Source organism: Pleurodeles waltl, chromosome 11 (assembly GCF_031143425.1).
Source record: "Pleurodeles waltl isolate 20211129_DDA chromosome 11, aPleWal1.hap1.20221129, whole genome shotgun sequence".
In the NCBI taxonomy this organism is placed as follows: Eukaryota; Metazoa; Chordata; class Amphibia; order Caudata; family Salamandridae; genus Pleurodeles; species Pleurodeles waltl.
The window spans coordinates 250,981,327-250,992,770 of record NC_090450.1 but is presented as its reverse complement, the minus strand read 5'-3'; positions in this window follow the sequence as shown (position 1 = coordinate 250,992,770).

Here is an 11,444-nt window from a genome sequence, read left to right as displayed (position 1 = left end):
ACTCCACACTACATTATCTTGTGACTTTGCCAACCTAAAAGAGTCATGCAAGTACGAAACTTTTTGGGACCTAATCACGGCCCCAAGGGAAAGGAAACTGTACTTCCAGCTCCGCATTGGATCACTCCCATTAAGACTTTTCACCAGCAGCTGGTCAAACAACGAATCCAACGCATGCCCTGCTTGCAAAGCCCCCGTGGAGAATCTCCCTCACCTCCTTTTTGCATGCCCCGCGTATACTGCCCCCCGTAGGAAATGGCTGGCCCCGGCATGCAGACTACTGGGAGCACGCTGCTCTGCGCTAGCTCTGCGAATCCTCAGATCAGACACCAGACCAACGCTAGTGATCGCTATCGCCAAATTCCTCGGAGCTAGTTGGCTTATTAGAGGGAAAACTCTCCTGGACAAAGACTCCAAATAAGACTGTCCCAACATCCTGCAGAGTGCATTTCACTTCATTTCATTTTTTCTAATTTCTTTCCATTTTATTCTATCTCATTTTTATTCCATTTTAATTTTTTATTTATATTTCATTCCCTTTTATCACCATATTTACCTGCAATTTTATTTTATCATGTGCATTTATTTGTATTTATTACTGCTCGCGCTTTTTTGGCTCTTGTAGCCGCAATAAAGCTTCTTTGAATTGAATTGAATTGAGTTGGATCAAGGGGAGAAGACTATAGAGAGTGAAAAAATAAATAGTGCCTTTTTGCAATTGTTTTCTCAACTTTATACGGAAGAAATAAGGGTTGGGGAAACAGAGTTTCATACTTGGTTAGGGAAGGATACCCTTCCTACTTTATCATCCAAGCAGCAACTTTGGTTGAATAGACCCATCACGTCAGGGGAATTAATTGCTGCCCTTAGGAGAAATAAAGGAGGGAAAGCCCCGGGCCCAGACGGTCTTCCGGGTGAACTGTATAAGGTATTGGAGCAGGCTTTAACACCTTTCCTGTTAAAATTATTTTTTGAGGTCTTCGCAAAGGATACGCCCATTCCAGCCCCTTGGAATGAGGCAATCATTTCATTGATCATGAAACTAGGTAAAAATCTGGTTAGGTGTGAGTCATATAGACCCATTTCGCTGTTAACCTGTGATTACAAGCTTTACGCAAAAATATTAGTGGATAGATTAAATGTCATAGTGAAAGATTTGATTAATGATGATCAGAAGGGCTTTATAAAGGGCAGGTATTTACATGAGCTCACGCATACTTTAATTGGGGCAATAGATTTAGCTACTGCACATAAGACTCCTTTAGGGATTAAAACTTTGGATGCTACTAAAGCCTTTGATAGGGTTGATTGGGATTATGTAATTCTACTATTAAGGAATCATAATTTAGGAGAAAACTTTTGTAGGGCCATAAAACGGATTTATCATGCCCTCTCTGCCAGAATTTTGATTAATGGGAAACTAACAAAGCCCTTCAGGATATCTAGGGGCACTAGACAGGGCTGCCCTCTATCTCTGCTGCTGTTTGACCCATCCATCGAACCTCTTGCTAGGAGAATAAGACAGGATCCTGAAATAGCCCCCTTTAGGTGGGAGCAGTGGGAGAGGAAAGTAGCACTTTATGTGGACGATTTGATAGCGTATACCACAAACTTGTCCACTGCACTTCCTGCTTTACTGAGGTTAGTCCAGGATTTTGGTTCCGTTTCGGGATACCAGGTAAATGCAGAAAAGACTGAAACAATGGCGTGGGATCAGGAGGGGGAGGTACAGCAGGGGAAGGTGGAAATGAGGTATTTAGTTCTAGTTATCACACAAGATATTGAGAAACTGGTAATGAAAAATCAGGAAAAGTTGTTAGAGGAGTGTGTTAACTTGATGAAGGGCTGAGTTTATCTCCCATTGACAATACTGGGGAGGGTAAACTTGGTTAAGATGATTATCTTGCCCAAAATAAATTTCATTCAGAATGCAATCCCTTTACAGATGAACAGCAGGTATCTCAATAAGCTTCAACAAGCGATAACTTCATTTATTTGGGTTTGTAAAGGTCCTAGAATTGCATGGTCATAATTGCGGAGGAAGGGAGAGAAGGGGGGCCTATCACTGCCGGATTTACAACTATACGCATGGGCCTTCCTATTGAGGAAATCAAGGTTGCTATTTGCTTTACAGGATGATACAGATATTTATGGAGCTGTAAATCACTTTCTTTTTAAGTTTGGTGATCCAAAATGTTTCAAGAAGATAAGGTTAAAAGTCTTGAAGATGCTGCAATGTGTTGGCACCAGGTTAGAACGATCACCAAGATAGCCTATTATAATCAGAGGGCTCCAATCTGGGATTCCCGAGGCACACCAGAATGCTTGAAAGATGCACTGGCTATACCATTAAGGGCAGCCGGGCTAGAATATTGGGGCGAACTTCTGAGGGAAGCAGTGTTAATTCCTTGGGAAGAATTAAGGTATAAAATGGGTGGCGCTCTGACTAGGTTCAAATATATTCAATTGGAAGCTTGGGCACAGTGCATTCGATTAACTCGGCGGGGGAAAATCCCTTAGTAGAAGATCTTCTCAATGGCTCCTCAAGTAGGAAGGTATTAACGTGGTACTGGAAGATTCTGGAGCTGATTGATGGTGACTTTAAACTACCTGAGCAATTATGGGGAGGCACTATGATGAATGAAGTGGCACAGCTAGGATGGCAAGAATCTATGAGAATGTGTTTTGAGGTAGTAAAAGCTGCTTCTCTGAGGAAAAATCCACTTGTATGTGATACATAGAGCCTACATCACTCCGACAAAACTCACTAAAGTAAAGAAAGGGGAAGTGACGAACTCTGCTAAATGCGGTGCCCCAAACGCGACTGATATCCATATGTTTATGGAGTGTCCGGCCATTGCTGAATTTTGGTCTGAGGTGGTTGGAACATCGTCACAGGTTTTAGAAAGGGAAATAACTATATATCTCCCCCTCATCATTTTTGGGAGATTACATGATTGGAAGGGCTGGTCAAGAGAAATGAAGAACTTGCTCTGTTATGCTGTTCTTTTGGCTGGAACGGAGATCTGCTTGAAGTAGGTTATGAGTTCCCCTCCCATACACAGGAGTTGGCTTGAAGTTCTTTTGAAGACAGCCAAATTGGATCTAAGGGTGGGTGGTCCTGAGAGGAGGTGGAAGAAAGAGAAGCTATGGGCTCTGCTTTTAGAGTGGGTCCGCCCCCCCACTTCGATCCCCACCCTCTATTAGAGAGGTCAAAGGTATACTACCCTCGGGTTATAGTCCAGTGATTCAAACCCCGGTTTTCATCTGCACCTGCCTTGAGGGTGACCCCAGGTAGGCTGAGTGGGCGAGATGGGCCTCCTTGGGCTGCGTGTCTACTCTTATACTTTAGGTCAGGGAGAGTGGAAAGCCTGTGGCTTGAAGGTGTGACAAACTCTTGGAGGTGTATGAGGACTAAAAAAAAATACACAGGGAAGAAAGAAGGTGCCCCTGGGTTCTATGGACAAAAAAGCTACCAGATGCTGAAGAGCGATATACTCCCTTTGAGAAACAGTTACCTGCGTGTTACAGGGCTTTAGTGGATACGGAACAAATGACCCTACGTCATAATGTAATTCTGAGACCTGAGATTCCAATAATGCAATGGGTGAAGAGTACACCTAAAACTCACTGGATAGGGCATGCACAAGAAGCAAGTGTTGTAAAATGGAAATGGTAGATACAAGACAGGGCCTGAGTAGGACCAGCAGGGACAGTGGCCCTGCATGAACAGGTGGCACAGACCCCCGTGCAGGTTGATGAGATAGTGCAGGAGGTGCCTGAAATAAAAGAGTCACCCGTAAGGTAGGGTGAGCCTTGTCCTCTGAGGATGGGAAGCATGTATGGTTCACCGATGGTTCAGTCAAGTATGTGGGGGGCCAAAAGACAGTGGAAGGCAGTGTCATATAACCCCTTCACCAAAAAGCTGCTTTCCACTACAGGAGAGGGGAAGAGTAGTTAATACGCAGAATTGTACTTTGTATATCAAGCGTTACAACAGGAGCTACCTGGGTCACATTTATACATGTCACATTTAGACTGATTCTTAGTCCACAGCCAATGGGTTAGCCACCTGGCTTCCTACATGGCATGCCCATAACTGGCAAATACATTCCAAGGAGGTGTGGGGCAAAGAATTATGGCAGGAAATTTGGTAAATGCTAGAGCGAAGTACCGTTACTATGTATCATGTAGATGCCCACTGTCCACCGAGTCACTAGAACAATGGTTCAATTCCTTTGCAGACGACAAAGCCAAATCACAGAGGCAGAAGTGGCAACACAGGATTCTGACTTGGTTGGGATGTCTAAATGGGTGCACCACAAATGTGGACACCTTTGAGAGAAGGCTGCTATCAGGTGGGCAGAGATTAGAGGGATGCACATTCCACTAGACTAGATAAAAGCAGTGATTTTACAATGTCCTATTTATCAACACACACAACAGAGATCTGTCCTGAAAACTGTCAGAGGTCAGCTGGGGAGAGAGGAATTTGCCAGGGCAGATATGGCAAATCGATTACATTGGGCCACTACTGAATAGTCGGAAGTGGCAATGTCATGCACTGTGGTGAATACTTATTCTGGATATGTAATTGCATTCTCATGTAACCGTGCTACTCAGTTTAATACCATGAAAACTCTGGACTTGATAATTTTGTAGTACAGAGTCCCACTCCAAGTCCAGAGTGATAAAGGGTCACATTTCAAAAGTAAATTGGTGCAAGATTATTGTTCACAATACAATATTGAGTGGACTTATCACATTTCATATTACCCACAAGCCGCAGGATTGATTGAGAGAATGAAAGACTCATTAAAAGCTCAATTATAAAAATCAGTGGATGGTACCCTGAGAAATTGGAGAGATCATGTGAATGAAGCCTTGTTGATACTTAATAATAGACAATTGACAAATGCAGAAATACCATTAATGCCAATGTTTACTCCAGCATTGCAACCAATACTATCATGCATTGGGAGAAAAGAACTGAATCCTTACATCCCTACCGAGCCACACCTGAATCTGCAGGTCTTGATTTAATGCTTTGAACACGTACAGATTGAAACTAAGAGACATGGTGCTTCTTGTAACAGCTGTTGGAATACAAATACCCCCCCCCCCCCGGAGCACTTCGGATTGATTGCTCCTCGATCTTGGTTGGCACTCAAAGTTATTCAGGTCTTGGGGGTAGTGATTAATGCAGACTACCAAGGAGAACTGAAAGTTATCCTACTGAACAATGGAGATACTGATTTGATAATACATCCTGGAGGTAGAATTGCTCAGATCATTATCATTCCAGTGTGTGGAGGAATAGTTTAAAAGGTGACTGCCCCAGCCCTTTTTACTGTACATGGGAAGGGAGGGTTTGTTCAACTGAAAAAAATCCTAGTGCTAATGTGTGGGTAGAATCCCCAAATAATCCTTCTGAACAGCGGAAATAATAGCAAAAGGCACGGACAATGTCTAGTTAGTCTGAAACCAGGACAGGAAATGTGGGAGCATGTAGCAGCTGATATATGTTATTTTCAAGGATGATCATACTTGTCTCTTTTACAGATCATACTACGAGGTGTCTGTGTGCTAGTTGCACTGCCTAGAATTTTATAGATCATACTACGAGGTGTCTGTGTGCTAGTTGCACTGTCTAGAACTCCTTTGGGTGAGGGTGAGTGGGGTGGGGAGGGACTGAAAGCCCCCAATCTGGACGTGACTGACCGACATCGCAGATCGACTCCGATATTGCACCAAAATGAGAACGTTTGGATTCATCTGGCACACACCGTGCTCAACATATCGGATTTCTGCATGAAAAAAATGAAAAGTACCGTTGATGTTATCTCAAAGTGTTTAGTCACCATACCGACTCCTGCCAGTGTTTTGCTAAAAATCTTTAATGCCACAAACAAAGATGGAGCAGTGGAAGAAAGTGACGTATTAACACACTTCACACTCTGCAAGTACTGTAGGTTTTGCCTAGAGACAATGGATGAAAAATTGAATAATCTCACATATGTGATCACTTACAGTATTACTGCTGGAGATGTCTGCTATAACCTAATCTGTCACACTCACAAAATTGGAAAGTGTGCTCAAATGAGTCTTGAAGCAACAACAGAGTCTCCTCAAGAGATCCTGTGGGAACAACAAGTGCTATGTCAACAAAGGAGCGATAAACCATGTAAAAATGTCACCAACAGTATGTCTTGTGAACACATCATGACTGCCGCCAGTCACATCAAACATGTTAAATTACCGGCTGAGTGGTTGTTCTCTTGTGTAAATACCACTTATACATACATTCCTGCCAATATTACAGAAGGACTGTGTGCCTTTACACAGTTAGGACTTATGATGTTTCCATTTCACTCTGTATTACATACTCAACACACAATGGAAGCAGTTCAATTAAGAGAAGAGTGTGACTCTGAAATTCAGTTATTATCTAAATCAGAATATGTGAGCTTAAGCATTTCTATAGTAGGAGTTCCAGGATTAGCTGTTAATAATACTCAAGTTATTAACAAATTAGCAGGTTTGATGGTCAAAAACATCTATCATTCCACCATCGCTTTAGCAGAGGTATTGCTAGATATCGGAGACGCTAGAAAAGCTATATTGCAAAACAGGTCTGCCATTGACTATTTACTGTTAAAGCACGATCATGGCTGCTCAGAATTTGAGGGCATGTGCTGCTTTAACCTGTCAGACCATTCTAAATCCAACCAGTCCCATATTGCAGCTTTGCATGGATTGGTGAAGGGAGTAAAGCAAGATGTAGATAAAGGGTGGTGGGATTGCTTATTTAGCTGGCTTCCTGATTTAGTCTGACTTAGGTCCATTTTAGGTGGACTACTTGTAGTACTTTGTATTATAATAATTCTATGTTGCTTTATACAATGCATACCTAACTTAGTTACTATGCTTAGACCAAAAAGAGTTACTTTTAGAATAGTATGCTACGAGAACTGTTGGTCAAAGGGTGGAGTGTAAAGCTATTTTATTTGACCACCAACTCCTACTTGACCACTGACCCCTTTTTGTGCTTAGCTTCAGGTGCCATCACATTGGTGGCACAGGTATTTTTCAACAAAGCTTGTTTTCTACACTGAACGTGTTTTCGCTCTTCTCAACAGAGCAGGGAACATATTGTGGATGATGCGGAGGTGATAAGAGTGTACCAGTGTGAAAATGTTTTCAGCAGAGAAAGGTACAGCTTTGTCTCAGGAATGTGCATTGGAGCCTAGCCAGTTCTTTTGCGTGTTTTCAACACAAACTAAGTAGGCCCAGCATTTGAAGCCAATAACCGAAGAGAGGGGATGATTACTAGAATCTTCCTCTTGAGTTAATTCAAGGTATATAAAGTTGGGAAAACTTAACTCTGACACAAAAGAGTTCATTTTGGGAGTGGACACACTGCCCAATAAGATCCCATTGGGGAAGTTCTCCTGTCTCAGCTGTTCAGGGTTCCCCAGCTTGATGTTGGCAGGAATGATGATGATGGTTTTGGCCCCCATGGTGATGATGCATTTTTTATTCTTAATTATCCAGCTTGACTGTGCACCCATATATATATATATATATATTCACTGCATACATTCATTATTGATTTATTGCACTTTTTCTGTTTGTGACTGTTCAACTTCTGTGAGTATTTTGCCATTTACATGTGTTGTACTGCAAGTTAAATGCTCATGTTCATATTTTAGTGTGCTTCTTTTTGATATCTGGGAAGTGCCTTAATAAATTCATTACTCAAACTAAGAGTGTTGTATTCCTTGGCACTGTTCCCTCTCAGTTTAAGCAAAGCAGAACAGTCCTTTCTAGTTATGGTGATATATAGGGTTTGTAGGTTCACCAAGAACCCGACGTAACCACAGCCAGTAACTGGGCTGCACCTTGCAATGGTTTGTCATTGTGTACCGGGTATACAATAGTTCCTTTGGTAAAATATAAAGAGTGAAAAATAGGTTTCATGAAAACCTGTGTATTTTCAGATTGGGCACAAGATATTGAATTTAGAAACAGTGGTTATTTGCACATCTCTGAATTTGGAGGGTACCAATACTAACATGTGAATTAGAGGGCATTTCTTAATATGACTTGTTTCTTACACACTGTCTTACATTTGGAAGGCGCAAATTCAGAGAAAGACAATTGGTAATATCACTTGTTCTACTATTCTGTGTTCCTCTACCTTTCCCGATAATAATGGTACCTCATTTGTGTGGGTAGGCCTAGTGCCTGAGACAGGAAAAGGCACAAAATGCAACGTGGACACAGCACATTCTTCCATTAAAAACTAACTCTTTTTTCAATGTGCCTAGCAATTAATTTTGGGCTCTAGCTTAGTCAGCACATAGGGAAATCTAGCAAACCTGTACATTTTGTAAAATTAGACACCTATGGAAATCCAGGATGGGTGACCTGTGTGGCTGGCACCAGGTTCTGTTACCCAGAATCCCTTATAGACCTCAAACTATGTTTAATAGAACACATTTATCACATATTTCTGTGATGGAATGTTCCAGAATCTGAGGGAAGCCACAAGCTTCCTTCAATCTAGCACTCCCCCAAGTCGTCCGATAATAATGGTACCTCATTTGTGTGGGTAGGCTTAGTGCCCGTAACAGAAAATGGCCCAAAACGCAATGTGGAACCATCACATATTTAAACCTAAAACGGACTCTTTTTCCGCAATGTGCCTAGCTGTGGAATTTGGGCCATAGCCCTGCCGGGACCTAGGGAAACTCATCAGACCTGTAAATTCTTTTAAACTAGACACACAGGGGAATCCAGGGTGGGGTGACTTGTGTGGCTCTCACCAGGTTATGTTACCCAAAATCCCTTGCAAACCTCAAAATTAGTCTAAAAAACACATTTTCCTAACATTTCAATGATGGAAAGTTCTTGAATCTGAGGGGAGCCACAAATTTCCTACCACCCAGCATTCGCTCAGTTCTCCCGATAAAAATGCTATCTCACTTGCAAGAGGGGCACCTGCATTTTTGGTCTTGGGCTCATTGGCCATCTAGGGAAACCTACCAAACCAGACATTTCTGAAAACTAGACACCCGTGGGAGCCCAGGGAGGTGTGTCTTGTGTGGATCCCCAAAACATTTCTTACAGAGAATCGCCTGCAAACCTAAAATGTTGCTGAAAAATATTTTTTTTGTGTGGGATCACTGCACTGGCACAAGTCTCCTACCACCCAGAATTCCCCTCAGTCTGCTGATAAAAAATGATACCTCATTTGTAGAGGTGGGCCAAGTGCCTGCAGCAGGGAAGGCTAAAAAATGTGTAGAAATTGAGCGGGGACCAAAGCCAGTCCAAAAGGGCAGGATTTTTTCATGTTTTTATTGGGACAGCTGGGGCAATGCTGGGCGATAGGAATTTTGTGGATTCCTGCAGGTCCCAAAAGTTTCCATCTCGGAAACATAGGGAAAAGGCGTGATTTGCAGGCAATGTTGGCGATTTGCAGGGCAATGTGGGTAAGATACTGGTGTGGAGTGCATGGAAAGCACATCACCATGGACTTAAATGTTTAGTTTTCCGAAGTGTCTGGGTCTTGTAGGTTTTTCCAAGTAGCAGCATACCCAAGTCCAAAAAGTGTAGCAGCTCACCATTGCAAGAGGGACAATATTGGGAGTTAGCCAACCTCTTTTGGCTCATATGTAAAATCAAAACCCAAAAGAGTCAAATGTCCTCTTGCTTGCCATTAAGATTAGATGCCTTAGTCCATGGGGGGGGGGGGGGGCAGAAAGACTGTTAGTTACCCTCTTCAGTTGGGGTGGTGGGGGCATAATCATGCCTATGGTGGTGGGCAGCCCATATCCGTCTATTTTTTTTAGTCCCCTGGTGTCTAGTTGGCTGTGTGCACCCCCAGGCAGCAGATCGAGGGTAATTACCTCATCTACCCCCAAGGGATCAGAAAGATTTTTGCCCTCATTATAAGTTTGGCAGATGGTGGAGGCCGCCCGCCAAACCCGTGCGGCCAGAACACCGAAGGTCCTATTACGAGTTCACTGCAGGGACGGGCGCATGGAAACAGCATTTCCGCCCGCCAGCCCTACGGGAAACAGGGCCTTAACATTGACTCCGGCTTGTAATCGAGCCGGCGGCAATGTGGCAGTGCAGCGGGTGCAGCAGCACCTGTTGTGCTTTCCACTGCCTGTAATTCGGGCAGTGAAAAGCACAACGGGACTGTCTAGAGCAGTGGTCTCCAAACGTTTTAATGCCGTGCTCCCCCCCCTAGTTGAAAAATAAAAATCATTGGGGCCCCCCTTAGAATTTTTCACAAATATTTTAGAAAGATGGCAATGTTTAAATAAGTCCAGACATATTAAAAAACATTGCAGTTAAGTACTGTTACCTTTTTTTAAAATGCAATACCATGTTTCTGCTTAAAACAAAACACTGTTATCTTTGTAATGCTTCTTTTGGGCACAGTCTGGCGCCCCCTGGGATCACTTGAGGCCCCCCTAGGGGGGCCCGCCCCACAGTTTGAAGACCCCTGGTCTAGAGAGACCCCTGCACTGCCCATGCCAAGTGCATGTGCAGTGCAGTGGCCCCCATGGGGTCCCCGACACCCACATTCTGCCAGCCTATTCATGGCGGTTGGACCCATCTTTCCACCAGGGATGCAGAAAGACTGAACTGGCCCAAAAAATGCTAATTAGTTACCCAAGGGGCTGCTCCCCCCTCCCTGGTGTCTAGTGGGTAGATCCCTGCTTGGGGATCGCCCTCCTGCTACAATCCCCAAGCAGGGATCCACTTGAGACGGGTACCATTGGAAAGGGGTGATTTTCCCCTTCCCAAAGATACCTCTCTTATCTGGATCGATGCTTTGGGGCCTGAGATAGCCCCACAAGCCTTGATGCAGAGGAAGTGAACTGAGATGATTGGCTCATTTCACTTTTGCTTTCGGAGAAATTGCATCCTTAACATCCAAAAACAGCATCGGGAGGTGGGGAAGTTAATCTCCACCTCCAGAGGCTGTTTTGGCAAAAAGGAAATCCCTCTGGTGCCCGTCCCAGAGGCAGTTTCTGCTTGTGTGCAGAGGACAGAAAAGTTCCGTCCTCAGCACGCGAGCACCATTGCTGATGAGGGAACCATTCCATCCTCAGCACAGAAGGGGTTAATGTGAGGTTTTATGCAGGGATGCCGGCAACAAGGGTGTTTCCTCCATTGAAGCTTGGAAGGACCAGTGCTTCAACAGTTATTCTAAACTCTGTTCCATGCAGAACCACTATCACTTTGCAGAGCATTAAGTCTTGATACCACACCATTTGTTTCGTTTGCACTGTGACCTCTAATGCCAGGAGTGGTCTCAATGTGGAATCCAAGGGATCTGGTACTATTGACAAGGGGTGGAACGAAGCTGTCAACATTAACCAATGTGAGACAATTTTGCAATCTTTCCTCTTGGCCTTTATTGATGA